A 15612-nucleotide genomic window follows, 5' to 3' on the forward strand; every position below is an offset into this window, starting at 1 on the left:
CTGAATTCCTAAAATGTCTTAGAATAAAGACAATTGCTGTCCAATTTTAAGTCATCTTGCTCCAACTAGATTCCCTTCCTTTTCCTTGTCAAATAAAACAAAGGCGAGCTTTATACCATTAACTTCTATGCTTGAGATAATAGAATTTTATTAGCACTAATCATTTCCCTTCAAGTTTGAAATAATTTTTTAAAAATTTGTTTGCAAGGTTGTTTTTGGCATTGTATACTGCTGTCATCTAACAAGTTCACTCTGCTTTTGCTTCTGTTTAATAAAACAGGTTAGTATGCAGTTTTCTTCCCCATCTTGGCTCTAAAATTTTAATAGAACTTTAGTAGTTGGCATTAACTGCCCTTCACTGACATAGTAACTTGATGATTAGTGATGTGGTAGGTATTTTGAAGTCTTATGTGAATGCAGTGCTCATGTTTTGAGCAGATGGAGATCTAAAGAAGGCTGTCTTAGTGTCTGATGAGAGAATGGGAGAATTAGTTCAGTTTTATTGATAGGAAGAGCAGCAGTGATAAGGGAGATTTGGTGGCAAACACTACTTTATGGTTATATGCCAATAGATTGACTTAGTCTATGCTTAGTCTCTTAAATAGATGGTATGGTGGAAAGAAATACAATATGATGAATATCAAAAAAGCCAGATTCTGATAGTATTTTCATTTATGTCGCATTATTACTAACGTGTCTGCAGAACTCTTTTGCTTAGCCTGGTTTGGAACCAGAGCAGTATTCCAGCAGCAGCTCTTGGTAACAAACATCGGAAGCATCTGCTGAAGGAAATGAACATGCTGCACAGTGCTAATCAGCTGGGAATCTGATGAGTGGAAACTCTTTCAGGAATCAAGCAGTTTTGCTATTACTGCATCTTCAATTTCAAAAAATTCTTAACTGATTGCAGTGGAATAAGGTCATCCTTTATTCCTCTCTACTTTTGCTGAGTTAGTATTTATGCATCTCTGCATTTCATGTACCATATACACACATGCACTTAAACAAACAAAAATACCTCAACACCTAAAAAATCTTTTGTCTTGCATACATCAGAAGAAAAAGTGGAATTTTGTATTTGCTTCTGTGTGTATGCATGTACATTCAAACCCCTCTTGTTTTCTTCTTTTAGCATCCTGTTATTGGCACACATTATTGAAATTGTAAAGGCTTCATTATTTGTTTTGCTTTCCTTTCTTGAAGAGCCCAGACCTGTAAGATAACAAAGTATAACTTCTGTGAGTAGTAAGTCTCATTTGGATCATGGTCTGGTAATGGCTTGATTTCTATCACTTCTGACCCTATCTTTTTTTGACTATTTCTTGTTTGTTCATGTGAGTTGATAACTCACGTACTGTAATTCATGGCTACAAAGAGAAGGTGACTAGAATTTTATACAAACTTATGTTAGTTCAGTGAGGGGTTTTGGATATTGACGTAGGCTCTCTTAATTGGATGGCTTTGAGGAGGAGCCACCATAATGGTGGAGAATTGGTAACACAAGTGCTGGCACAGCCTCCCAGTTGTGAGGCAGTGGCTTTTTGTGACAATGCAAACTTTTATCAGGGTGGATAGCCTTATTCTTCTATTTGAGCTGGAATAGTTCAGCTCTCTTGAGATTAATTTGTGGAGTTTTGTTCTTGGCTTCCACCAAGGAGCAGTCTTATCTGCTTTAGTCAGGTGAATCCTTCAAGCCCAAGGTGTATGCATACACTCAGGCCAGGATGTAGCTCCTTTGAGGAACTTCTGCTAAAATTATGGCATTTTTATATGTCTCTGGCATCTTGCATTCTAGGGAGACACTGTAGTGAAAGAACAGAGAAGAGGAAATTAGTTTGGGAGACGGGGATTTCCTTTTAGAGTATTCTAAGTAGCAAAGTCCTTTTCATGAGGAAAGCTTAAGTCAATGCTGTGTTTCATTTGATTTATTATTTATGGTTTGTATGAGTTAAGAATCCTGTGATCCTGGCCATTTGAGTCTCACAAGGTCCTCTTACTCCTGTTAGCTAACTGTATTTCTTCATACATCCCACAGGCATTCCAAACTGTTTAACCTTGATTATTAGTCTAACCTACTGACGTTTGTCTTACTGATTTTTATATCCTGATAAAAGTCTGTAATCTTTGAAAGCTATCAACCACCTCTGTTGGCCGCCTTGTGTTTTAGACAAAGGGATTTTCGTTGGTTGCAAATAGCAGGCAGAACCTGATTTTACTTTTATCGGTTGTTGCTCATGGGTCATGTAGTTTGTTACATTTCTTTGTATTTAAATGTTTGCCTTATAATGTATGCCTTGTGGTTACAAGGACAGTTTTATAACTAAAACATTTCCTTCACTAAGGTTAGAGTTAGGTAGTGAAGTTTATTGCTGCTTCCTTTTCATTGCCTGTTAGGTTGTGTTCCTCCCTTCCCTAGGAAACAGTCATACATGTGACGTGACTGGTACAGCATTTTATATAACCTGTATTAAGAAAAGCATTTTCAGATAGCTACTAATCAAGTAGTAGTTTGCATATTATGAAAAATTTCTTCACCAAAAGTTTGTCAAGCATTGGAACAGGCTGCCCAGGGAAGTGGTTGAGTCACCATCCCTGGAGGTGTTTAAAAGACACGTCACTTAGAGACGTGGTTTAGTGGTGGACTTTGTAGTGTTAGGTTTACTGTTGGACTTGGTGATCTTGAAGGTCTTTTCCAACCTAAATGATTTTATAATTCTAAGTTGTCATAAAAGATACTAGCTGCAGTGAATTATCGTTCCTGCCTAAGGTTGTATTTTGTGATCTGGATGGTTTTCAGACATGTGACATCGCAAAATATTGAACCTTTGGGACTCCACCACATTATGTGATAGTCCTCTTGTCTGCAATATGTGTGACTGAAGTGGATTAACACATTCTTACAGGAGATCCTTGTTAGTACAAAGGTACCTGCATATATTCACTTAGGCAGTAGTTCTCTTGGGTTTAAAATGCTGTGTCTTATCTTGCCTCCTCTCCATGTTTTTGTTTTTTGGTCCTCTCCCTTGCTTTTTCTGTGTGTTTGTTCCTTTTGTGCAGAGAACTAATACAGTTCAATGCAGCTTCAATGCAGTTTTTGGAAGTTTCCCTTGAACTCTGTAGAGCATGACTGTAGTATGCATGTGGTATACCTGGAAGATAATTTCAAGTGTTAAAGATGTATGTAATTAAACTTGTGTTTTCTCTGCTATTATGACCTTTTTGTGTAAAATGTGTTTTGATTGAAGATGATCTATCTGAAATGTTTCGTTAGTCACATAAAACTTGTCTACATAGGTTACATGAGTTAAGAAAAAGATACGTAACTCCATTCAGTGAGTTTGAACATTGATATGGTATTCATAGCAAAAATCTTTGAATGGGTCCTCTATCTCCTAATAAGCTTTTAAGTAACTTCCATGAGTCTGTCTTGAGGGGTCCTGTTCAAGTACAGTTTGTGCAATGAATTAGTTTTCTAAGTTGTAGATTAAGAAGAGTGAAAATAGTAGCTTTAAGTTACTCCTGAGAAAGCTTTATGCTGTACTGTTGGACCTCTGTATCGGATGTACCAATTAATTACTTTTTCTGAAAACCTTGTTTAAAAAAAACCCAACACAACAACAAAACCTAGAATAAATGTGAGGAATGTTTCTAACCTGGTGGTTGCCCAGGTTTGATGTTGTTTGTTCATTCTATACCAAGACATTGTAACATGATTGTATTGAATGCTGAATGTAACTGTTTGGATAACCTAACTGTAGAATGAAGGTCCCACACTGTTTCAGTGCACTGTGGTGTGAAGGCTATTTCTGCCTAAAAGAAATGCTTCCAGTACTGATGCCTCCAAAATAATACTTCAAATAACATAAACCATGAAATAGTTTGCTTCCTCCAATGTTGGTTTGAATTGCCCATTTCTGTCTAGATGCAATTAAAACTTGCTGATTTTAATAATTAAAATAGCAATAAATATGGAAAACATAAAACCAGTTTAGAAGTATTCAGCAAACAGTGGCAACCAGATCCTCGTCATCTTCAGATTCTCAGGATGAGTTTTCTTTTTGTCTTGCTTTTGGTATGAATTGTACATTAAAATGGGCCCCCTTCTTCCTAAAAATAATATAGAGTATTATCTTGCTGTGTCTTTGTTTAACTGATCTTGGAATTTCTGAGCCACTTGGCAAAGGAACTTTCTCCCTGAAAAAAAGAGAAACTAAGCAGACAGATAGATTTCATGCCTAGGAGAAACTTGAAATAGTCTTAAGATAGAAACTTTCACACCTGTTTGGCAAACTCCTGAGGTAAAGTTAAAGGAGCAGTGTTCTCTGTAGGTACTAATACATTGTATGTGGATACAAACTTTCCTACCTACTTCACATGCACAAGGACACCCCCACCCCCCCCCCACCAAAAAAAAAAAAAACAAAAACCAAAATCAAGGCACACTTCCAAAACCCTCCTGCATCTTGGCTTTTGAAACTCTTTAACAATCCTGACAAAAATGCATTTGGCTAATGCTAGACGTGTAGTGGATTCAGAGATGATTTTGGCAGGAAGAGGTGCTGCAAAAATTAATGACAGTTCCTTGGGTAGCAGTAAGATGCTTAAAAAACAAGTGGGCAAGCAGTCCAAGTAAGGCACCAATTTGATGCTTGGGTTGTAGAGGTCTTAGAGGCATACTTGCAAACAGCGAGTAGGAGCAGAAAAATAAGTATTTCTCAGTCTCTGTGTGTTGATAGAATTTAAGGTAGGAAATCTTAAAATACATATCTCTGTGGCAGGGATTGTGGAAGAAAGTTCCAGAGAGATCAGGAAAAAATCTGAAAAAATATTTGGAAGACTGAACAAAATGAATTGTTTAAGAGAGGCTTTTGAAGAACTCAAACTGTTTGTTTGGAAGCCAGTTTAGAAATGGGGCATTAAATTTGAATATATGTATAGCCAGGTTAGAATATCTAATGGTTTTCTTTTCCCCTTAGATTTAATAAGAATTTTGTCTCCTGTATTTTTGGTAGGATTTTATCAGTGAAATCAGTATTTGTGTTTCCTGATCTGACAGAACAGGAAAAGGATGTGGAACACACTGAGGGGGGGGAAGACACAAAAATTTCTCAATCTTTACCACTCAGACTTCAGCCTGGGTGGTACGTGATATTTGACTAGATTATTAAAGCTATATTATTCCAATCAGTTCCTTAGCACATTGATTTGTTTTTGTAAGTTCTTTTAAAAATGAGCAGTTTAAGTCCCTGTATTTCTCTTCATGAAATGCAGTTTCTCAATTAGTACTATTGATTCTCCAAGAACATGGTGAAATGCAGTATCATTATGTTTACGCTTAACATCTATTTGTGTTATGCAGCTACTTTTCTTTTACTAGACTGGAAAAAAGCATGCAGGAGGAGAATGCTGCAAATGCTTTCAGTGGTTTTTCTACTCAAGCTAACAGCTATTTTACTACAGATAAAATCAACCAGTTCTGAATACTTAGTCTAATTGTAAGAGCCTGTAATCAAGTTAAATGAATATGTTATGGTTATACTTTAAAATAAAATATTAGATTGTTATTTCTAATAGATATTTTCTTAGATGCCAGTTGAGTTTATTTATAAATCAGTTCTAGAAAAAACTATTTTTCTTTGTTTTGATATCATAACTTCTCTTGGAAGAGAAATATAAGCTGTACTCCTTATAGATAAGATAGTAATTTGTAGCTCTTGTTGGAATACTTACCCAGATTTTTTCGGTAGCTTGGCAGTCAAGTGTTCAAGAAATTGGATAATCAGTAAAATAAAAACTTCTGACTTTTTTAACGATCTGAGAAATGAAACTGAGTTGCATGAGTGTTTGACAAAGTGATTTGACATATGTCTGAAACTAGATCTCTGTGTTTTGAGACTTTTGGGGAAGTTTATCGATCTCACTTTATGGCCCCAGTTGTTAATATTTGTGAAATCTTTGAGTCTCGTAAGTGACTCCCCTTGGGTTCTGGATTGATAACCTTATAGGACTACGTGTGATTCCTTTGAGGAAAAGGTTACACTAACTTTCACCTAACCTTGTGTTACCAAAATTCTCACCAAGGTAAGCTAAAGAATATTTGAGGGAGTGAGGAAGAGCTTCAGGCTGGGAGATGATTAAGGTTTTGGTCTCTCTACTGGAGTCCATTACAAATTGCTGCTTATTAGCAGCTGAGATGAAGTTCTGTGAAAATAGTACTTGCCCACTGGAAGTTTGGAATTTTAGTTCACTAATTGACCCATGCTGGCTGCTGAATGTCCCATGAGTGAGTAGTTGTTGCAACGCTCTTGATACGTTACCAGCAGTGATTCGGTGTGCTACTGCCCTAGAGTGAAAGGGATGGATTTTTGTAACGATGTAAGGAGAGTTTTAACTGCAGTGGGTGAAGTTCTGTACTGGTGTAAAAGGCGTATTGCAGTTTACTTAAGCTCTTTTTGAGTTGATGCTGTTTAAACCTCTGGCTTTGTATATTGAAACTAGTACAATGAGGCCCAAGTGTGCACTTAAACTTTCCTTTGAGGGCTGTACTGGCTGATACAGAGCAAACGCTTGTAACAGGTTTAGCTTCTGTTCAGCTTCTATTAAAGTCCTTGTACCTTGATTCATTTCCTGACATAGTAGTTTCCATGTGTACTGGTTGCATAGCTTGTGCACTGTGTAATGTTACAGAAGAATGCCAGTATTGATTAAGCTACTTAAAACATGTCTAAGAACACTTTTTTACATACTGAGATATTGGCATGCATGTGGCCACATCTAGAGCAAAGAAAAGAGTGAGTCTTATACATGGAAAAAAGATAGCTTTTAGAAAAGCTGTACTTGAAAAATAGTATTACAATTTAAACATATGGGGAAAACTGTTCTACATAAATTCTGCATTTCTTAGCCCTAAAAAGGGGGGTTTGATGGAGATCTGAAGAATCTAATCTCTTGTAATTTGGGGTTTAAAAAAGAATAAATTAGCAGGGGGGTTTTTTCCCTACATTTGAAGTACAAGTTTTCTACATCCCATGTATTTGAGCAACTAATTTTTTTTCCCATCTACCCTTAGTACTCTGTTTTGTTAGAATTGTCTTGGTCTATACTTAGACAGTTGTTTGTACCTCATCTTGTTCTACCCTTGAGTGTTGTTTCTGTTGGATATGGCAAACTTGAATTCTGTTGCCCCACTGATAATCTGGTACTTCAGGATATGGTGTTCAGAGTACTCTGTGTAACTCAGTGGTTTTATAGCACTGTTTTATAATTTGTAGTACTTATGCTGATCAAAGGTTCTGTGCTCTGATCAAACGAGAATTAACACCAGCATTTTGTGGTGCTTTTATATGGGAATGTCATTAGTCTTCCCGGTCTTCACCAAGACTGCAGTTAGAGGACATCTCTGCCCTCATACCAGTCTCTCCCCATTTCCTATCTGCATTTATATGGCAGTGCAGTGAACTGGCTGACCAACTCCTGTGGCTGTAAATGGCTTTCTGGCGTGTGGCCACTCATTTCAGAATGACAGTGTTCCCTAGCTGCTTTCACCTTTTAACCATCTAGGCTGGGGAAGGAGGTTGGAGAGGGATAAAGATGCTTACTTCAGTAATAGTGCTGACTTGGGGTGTTTGAACATCTGCCTAATTTAGAAGATTGTGTTCTTATTACTTCTTAAAATGTTAGGTTAACAGAGGGTTAATATTGGTTCATGCTCTATCTGGTAGGTAAATGGCCCCAGTTTTATCTAGCAAATTAATGAGGGTTTGTTCTGTTTTTTTTTTTTCCAGAAAGACTTACTACATGTAAGTACTATCAATACACATTTCTATGTTTGTTTATCCAAATTAAAAACAGCAAAAAAATCCTTCTCACTGTATAAATTCCTGGTGTACAACTCAGATTTCTCGCTATTGATTTTGGATGTGTATTATGAAAAGAGTTTTTTAATGAAGGTGTACTCTTGCCCTTTTACAAGCTGCAGAGTGTTTTTTAAATATGCCACCCACCTGATTCTTTAAATAACTAAAATTTGACATTTCATTAAAAAGGCTGCTGATGCAGCATTGTATAGTTTGGCAGAAATTACTCTAGGATCCTTACAGTGCTCAACACGTCCACCTTCCCTGTACTATGGAGATCAAGCCTATTGCTTAGGATAAAAATGTTTGTCCAGGCCATAAAAATGCAGGATTAAAACCTTTTCACTGTTTATTTTGTACTGACCAGCTCTGTCATCCTTGCATTTGACAAATGGAGGAAGAAATCTGTCAAATGTTATTAGCATACCTTTTTCTTTTTTGCTAATGTATTCTCTCTTGGCTTGTGTGTGGCTGAATGCACTGTGGACAGTTGTCCAGATTATTACAGTGTTAAGGTCTTTATTTCCTTACAAAAATTTATTTAGAATATCACATAAAGTACATCAGTGTTTGAGTTGTAAAACTGATTAAAAATAAATTTTAAAAAATGGGAAAATGTGTTAGAAATTCTCCACACTACTGTGTAATAAGTTTCAGGGTTTTGGTCATACTTTTCTTTCCGTCTTGGCTTGTGTCTGTCTCCTTCCTTCCCTATTCTGTGTAATTTGAATCATGTTTTCTTTGTCACTGCTACTTAATTATTGCTGTTACCACTGCCTCTGCTGTTCCACATCCTAAAAGACTGAAGGACTAATCATGTTGTGCTCTTTTTTCATTTGGCCTTCAGGAGCTATGCAGGCAGCATATGTATTTTCTGTTTTGCTCAGCACTGAAAACAGCTTTCCACTAGACTGTGAAGATTTTAGTGAATATAATCTCTTATTCAGCAGATGTGTTAAAATTCAGCTATCTCTCAATTCTAAGTACACTCATTTTGGGTTTGTGATTTTTTTGTGTTGGTCAAGCTGCATTTCAGTTATGTGTGAGAAGAGTTTTGGGTGTCCTCTGCTGTGCTCAGAAAAAATAAAAATCTCCTTAATCCAGACTTCTGAATGGCTTTTGCCTTTTTTTTCTCCAAACATCTCATCCTCAAGGATGAGATTTCACCAGATGACTTGAAATTTTTTCACACACGTTACCCTTAAACTTTACTGCATGCTCTCCTTCCCATCACCCAGAGTGTACTTCTGAAATTCCTTCTTGTGTTTCTGTAACTTGTTTCTTTACCAAATCATTTAGGAAATGTCCTTATTTACTGGACTCATTGACTTCTAGAATTGGACTAAACCAGAACTCCTCATCCCACCCCACCCAGCAAACCTGAATAGATTTTTTTTTTTCTATACAATTAAGTCGAAGTTCATGAAGTCTCTGAATGCTGTATGTGCAGTTGTGCTGAATCTTTGCAACAATCAACTAATAATAGATACAAGATGAACTAGAACCTTTCTGTTGGATTTGCTTACTAGCTGATTAGAAAAACCAGATGATTTCAAGTCAGGATTGCATGCCTTTGGAAAGCCAGTTGATCTTGCACCTTTTTCTTTGTCACATCAATAACTCTTTCACACAGATCCTCTCTCTTATTTTGTTTCTGATGTGGCTTTTTCATCTGACCTGAAGCAACTGTCTGTAATGATTGAGGCCATTTTTACTGAAGGTCTGACTCTCTGCCCATGTTGCACAAGCTTTGAATCTACAGAAAAAGTAGCACATTGAAGAGGTGAGTAATCACTGAGTGTCCTGTAGTTTGTCTGGATCTGCAGATTTTTTTTCCCTGAAGGTTATTTCCACTAGAATTGACTTCCATATTTTTGCTAATGTAGTCAATATGTTATTCCAGTAACATATTTGGCTTATTATTCTAAATGTTTATATAGGAATCTCTTCTAAGGCTGTTGTTATACACTCCCCCCCACCCCCCCCACCCCAAGAATCCCAACCAAAAACCCAAAAAAGCCCAATGGGATAAACAAATGAAAATATTATGGAGAAAATGTAAGTTTGTTACTTCAAATTCTCTCAGTGGTCTTTTAGAATGTAGGAAAGCTGAGCAGAGAAAGGCGTAAAATAAATCTGAATTTAGACAATCTTTTAAATACCGTCTTCTGAAATTTCTGGTAAATCTGTGCTAGCTATTGTCTTTTCATAATTAAGCTGCTGCTTTTTAAGCTGGCTTTTTTGAGTCCCTCTGAACTTTTGTTGTGTATAGATTTTAAGTGTCTAATATGAAATTGTGAATCTTGTAGCAGCTAGATACTTACAGCCATGAAACAGTAGTTAGTTTTGCTCTTTATTTTTTAGACTAAATGAAGGAAAAATCCTTCCAATTCTAAAGAATCTTACAGGATGATAGATAGAAGAAGATCTGGTGGCAGTGGTGGTGCAGTTCTTGAGGACCCTCATTACATTAACTGGTGGAGTACTGCTTTTTTTAAGGTAAAGCAGACTTGAGCATGAAGAGCAGGAATAATGCGATTAATGGGAGAGAGGTTAGGAGTTAAATGAAACCTTACTGATAGGAAAAACAACTTAGTTGCTCAGCTGTCGTGAAGATCAGATATTTTTTTCAGTTTGGAAAATAAATGAAAGTCACTCAAAAGTCATATGCCAGAATAACTGTATGCAATAATAATTTTGGATTTAAATAGATATTATAAGAGCTTAGAGATGATTTCCAAAGCACTCTTCAGATTTAAACCTCAAGTCATGTGTTGAGTGCAAACTGTAGGATACATCTTTTCTCAGCATTAAAACACCAGCAGTAAAGCCTGGAAGCTACTGAGTGATATAAAGCCATAAGAAAGAAATATATCCCTCTGAAATACAAAGGGAAATGTTGAAAAATTATAGTCTTTCTTTTGTCAGCCTGTTAGCATGAACAGTTCTTCTCTTTAAGATCAGACCTAATGAAATTGACTGATGACCGTTGGGTTTTCTTTTCTCCCCCCCTCTAATTAGAGATACTATTATACTCTACATGCACATGGCTCAAATACAGTTTTATCTACTTTCTGCAGTGTAACACAGATGCAAGCTAGTAGGCTAAGATACGATACAGTGCTGGGATAGTCTGTGTTGGATCCTCGTGGCTGTAGCTTCCAAAGCAAATGGACCGATCTGGATGTTGAAATGTGCTGAGATAATGCCTTAAATAGTTATCTGCAGGTTATCTGTCAAATTCTGGCTGTTACAAAGATAAATCAATGTAGTCCAGTAATACAGAGTTTAAAAGAGAAAGGCTCTTTGTACCAACTTATCTTTTAAAGATGTGTTTGTCAGCACATTTCCCCAGTGAGTAGAAAGGAATGAGTATTTTCATAATATTAGAAAATCTGTTCTTCTGTCTCTCTGCCTGTATTTTCTCTTCATTAGCTATGACTAAACAGTAAAGAAACCCATTCAGCTGGGGTAGTGTCATTATAGTGGTCTCTCTTTTCCTCTTTGATAGTACTACAGTATTGTTTAAAGACCATTTAAATTCTGCTCAGAGCTGTAAGTGATCTTTTTGGCAGCCTTATATGCATTTACATTAACTGCTGGATTGTAATAATTTTCAGATGGATTGTCTGAAAGTGGATTTTTTTAGTACATATTTATAGGTGAGTGTTCATGTCTTAAGAGTTGTGTGTTTATTCATGTCTTGTGCCTTTACCTCGCTAACATTAATGTGGTTCTAGGAAGATACTTCCTGATGCAAGCTGGGAGAACAGATGCTGAACCTGCCCTGGAGGTCCAGAAGAAAATCAGCAAGTAGAAGTAATTCCAGTGGGTTTTCACCTTTGATACAAACTGTCTTCTCTAAGAGCTTTTTAATTAAACATTGGGTAGATTGTATGGTATGCTGCAGCCAAGTGTTGTCCTAGCTACTAATGGAAGTTCCTTTTTAGGCAAGCCGCCTATCACTGTATTTGTCCTGGGAAGTCTCCTAACTTCCCCTTGTTAGCTCAAAATACACAGAGATGGACAATATTGCCTATTGAATTTCCTTTCTGATTCTGGAAACCATTTGGGTTTAGGATGTTAAAGAGATTTGCAATAGGACGTGTCCTACTGTAGATGTTGGCTAGAGTTTAGGATGAAACTACAGTGGAAAGATGTTATCTACATTATAGCCATAGCAGCTGATCTTCAGCTGTCAATGGCATCACTTGTCGTAACTGAAGGTATTTTTTAGAGCTTTTTTTTTGATGTTGGGGGGAAGGAGGAAGGAGGCCTTGATGCTTACCTTTATATTGCTTATAGTGCCTTAGAACTGTTGAAACACTAGAGAACTAACCTAAACACTAAGCTAATGTATTTGAACGGAATGGAAGTCCAACTGAACTGCCTTGTAAATCTTGTCCCTGTGACTCAGATAATATTTGACAAATGTATGGACACTTTGTTGTACATGTGTGGTGTTTTCAAATTATATTATCTCTGTCTAGTGTGTGAAGGAACTTATAGTTGGTACACTGCAAGATTTTCTGCTAGAAGGGACCTGAGTTTTTTTCTCCTCTTCCATCCATACAACTAGGAACAACATCTACACCGGTTTCTATTTCAGTGGCATAGAGATTTGTTAAGTTTTATGTGCCCTTTTAGAAAATGTTTACTGAAGTGGATCTGTTTCTGCTTGGTTTTGGAAAACCATTTCATTTATTGACAATGCTTCCGTTTATATGTGTTTTCTAAGAATTGACTTGTGTTCCCAGCACTGGAGGGAGAAAAGCTCAATGTGCATGTTTGAGAACACGCCAAAGAGTGTGCATGGTGGAATTCCAGGACTGCTGAAAACTTAAGAGGAGGGTAACAGGTATTAAACACAGCTACATAGCTTCGGATTGTATAATCCTTGTACAGTTCAGTCAAGTGCAAAATTACCTCACCAGATTTGTCTTTTTTTTTAATTGATTTGAAAAGATGGAGAGGGACAGAATTACTTAAACTGAGAAAGTTCTGAAAACTATGGTAGGCAGGTGAGGAAAATAACCCTGTGATGTGATTCAGAATGAAAAAACATAAGATTAAATCCACGGCAGGACAAATATAATCTCATTTTATAGTTATATAAGACTGTTTAAAATGGGTCATCAATGTTGGGGATAAACATGGCTTCATTTTCCAGGCTTTTTTTTTTTAACATACCAAATAAGGTTTTTTTTTCCTCCTCCCCTTCCCACACTAGAAGGAATGCTTTCCTTTAGGGACAAAGATAGGATGAAACTAAATATATCACTTGTCTACTTTATTCTCCATCATGTTACTTCAGTGGTAATCACTTGTTTGAGATTTACCTTCAGAGTTTCTGCCTGACATATGGTGATATGCATAATGAATATATGCGAATGTATAGCAATTTAGAATTCATTCTTTATTGCACTTTACATGTAGTTTACAAATTGCTATAACAATTAAAGGGATTTTTTTAAACATTAATCTCTGCACTTAGGGGAAACTTCACCTAAATTCTTTATTATTTGTGTGAGATGGAGAAAAAACAGTTTAAGACCCTGCTGAGAGTTGGGGTTCTTTTATTTTCTAGTTTCGAATGATATACAGGAACGTTAAGTTTCTCTTCTTTGAAAGTACCACTGTTTTCGAGGAAGGAAAGGAAGTTGATAAAGTTTGAGGGCCATGACCTGTGTGGCTTAGTTATGGATTTTTGGTTGATGTTCTTTTGTTTGGGTTGTTTTCTGAAGTGCCAGCTAGAAGAATGTGAAGAAGGCCAGGCTGAGGAAAGAGGAGAGTGATTACATGCTTCTGTAGCAGAAGGAGGACTGAGAAATAACAGCTACAGAGAAATTTTAGGTAGAAAGGGAATGACTTCGTTAGCAGCCCTTTAGAACTGCAAGAGAGAAAGGGAAATGCACCTAGGTGTCCTTTAGACATCCAAAAATGAGGATATCAAAAACTTGGTTACCTCTCAAAACTCTTTTTTATACTGTGTTTTAGGTAATTGGGGAAAGGACTGAAATGTTCACTTTCCCATTTGTAATGGGAACCATGCAATGATGAGGAAAAAGTACGTACTGCTGTAAATAATGTTCAAACTATAGCTCTTCCTTTGATACTCCTGACTCTGTCAGAACTGGCAATGTGTCCAAAAAATCCATCTTGCAACTTCTGATGATTGAGATAATTTACTTCGACTTTCCATTCAGGAGCTAAGTCCAGATTCTAGTTCATCCTGTATTTAAATTCTTTATGGGAATTGACAGTAAAATTTTTCAGTTCGTTTTGAAAACCGCGTGTTGGCAAATAAACAGGTAACCATTATGATACACATCAAATGAGCACCTATTCAAGCTTTATGCGGAGCCTTTGATCAAGTACTTCATAGTAAGAGGACAACAGAATGATGGTAGAAAGTTTCCTGCAATCCCAATAGAAGGGCCAGTCTATATAGTCTGACCTATGCTAATCAAAATAGCCAGACCAGTTTTGTAATTGAAACAGCCGATTACTTCCTGCCCAGCTTATTTTGACTGAAATGTCTAGGGAATACTCAGACTGATTCCATGGGCAGATGTGAGGAGGCAAGGACTTCTGGTTGGAGAAGTCTGCTGGCGCAGTTGGATCCAGAATAGCTCATGTCTTCCTGGCCTCAGCCTGTCACACTCAGAAATTTAAGCTGTGCATAATGAATCATGTGTTCTATGTGATTTACATTTATCAAATCACAAAACCATTTCCCCCTTCACTCCCTGCGCTATTTCAACATAGCTGCAATAGCTTCTGTTACCAAAAATGGCTGCTGGTAAGCACGAGCACTTCTTTGTTTTCTAAATTATTCTTCTTAATGATCAGGAAGAGACTAAAAATTGGCTCATACTATATTGGGAAATGCTATTGGGAGGTAAGAACAAAAGAGATTAATCTTTTGAATGAGTTACAAGCACTAATGGTTCCTTAATATTAGCTGTGCTGTAGAATATTGGGGAGTGTGGAGAAAGGGAAAAGATTGGATGAAAGCACACACTAATTTGAGTTTAGGAAGGTCAGGTCCTTCTGTGGTCAATACAGAGGATAAGACTTTTGGGGCTGCTGTTTGAATCACTCCCTAAAAGGGGAAGAAGGGCTAAGCTAAACTGCTCTTTGCTACCAAAAGAGACAATTTCTCCTTTTCATTTTCACTAGCAGTGATGCACACCTGACCCATCTGTTAGACAGCTTGGTTTGCAAAACAAGCAGAAAGCTAATGTAAGAAAAACGCTTCTTTTGTTTTCACGATCTGAATCAGCTCATCGAGGGATCTGTTGATTTGGCACATCTAGCACTAAGGAGGGTGTGAGAGTGAGTGGCTTGGAGCAGTAGGATGAGAAGTGTGGAGTGAGATTAGCCTGTTCCCCAGCTGTGAGCGGGTGGCTCAGCTCAGCTGTTTTGTGTGGCTGGACCCTCTCATGTGCATCTCATGGCCTCCAAGGGCCCCAGCTGTCTTCACTGACTATGGAGGGACAGAATGATCTGCAGTGTCCCTTTGTGCTGTGGTGGCAACCATGGCTGCCATTGTCATCTTTGAACGTTACCTTTTCCTTCCCCTTCTTTCAGCCCATGTAGTCTTGATTTTTTTTTTAATTTGAAAACAGGAGATACGGTCCTCTCAGTAAGACTTTATACCTTGTTAGGTATAAAGTCAGTAACTAAATGATGGGAGGGTTTCTGTAGCAAAAAAAAAAAAAGTCTCAACTTCTCAGTTGTTTCAATAGTGTCA

At 37.2% G+C, this 15612-nt stretch overlaps 1 protein-coding gene across 5 annotated transcripts in view; it reads left to right on the forward strand.

Moving 5' to 3' along the window:
* Positions 1 to 15612, forward strand: part of MGAT5 (alpha-1,6-mannosylglycoprotein 6-beta-N-acetylglucosaminyltransferase) — a 135903-nt gene that overhangs the window by 2565 nt on the left and 117726 nt on the right. Inside the window, exons 2-4 of one of the 5 annotated variants that reach the window (XM_074873713.1) lie at positions 7785 to 7799; positions 9490 to 9639; positions 11597 to 11684. The exons of 2 other annotated variants lie outside the window; for them this stretch is intronic. The gene's annotated coding sequence lies outside the window, so the exon portion shown is untranslated. The remainder of the gene's footprint in view (positions 1 to 7784; positions 7800 to 9489; positions 9640 to 11596; positions 11685 to 15612) is intronic. 2 more of the 5 variants (XM_074873710.1, XM_074873711.1) reach the window with 2 other exon arrangements.

Source organism: Strix uralensis, chromosome 6 (genome assembly GCF_047716275.1).
Source record: "Strix uralensis isolate ZFMK-TIS-50842 chromosome 6, bStrUra1, whole genome shotgun sequence".
Taxonomy (NCBI): Eukaryota; Metazoa; Chordata; class Aves; order Strigiformes; family Strigidae; genus Strix; species Strix uralensis.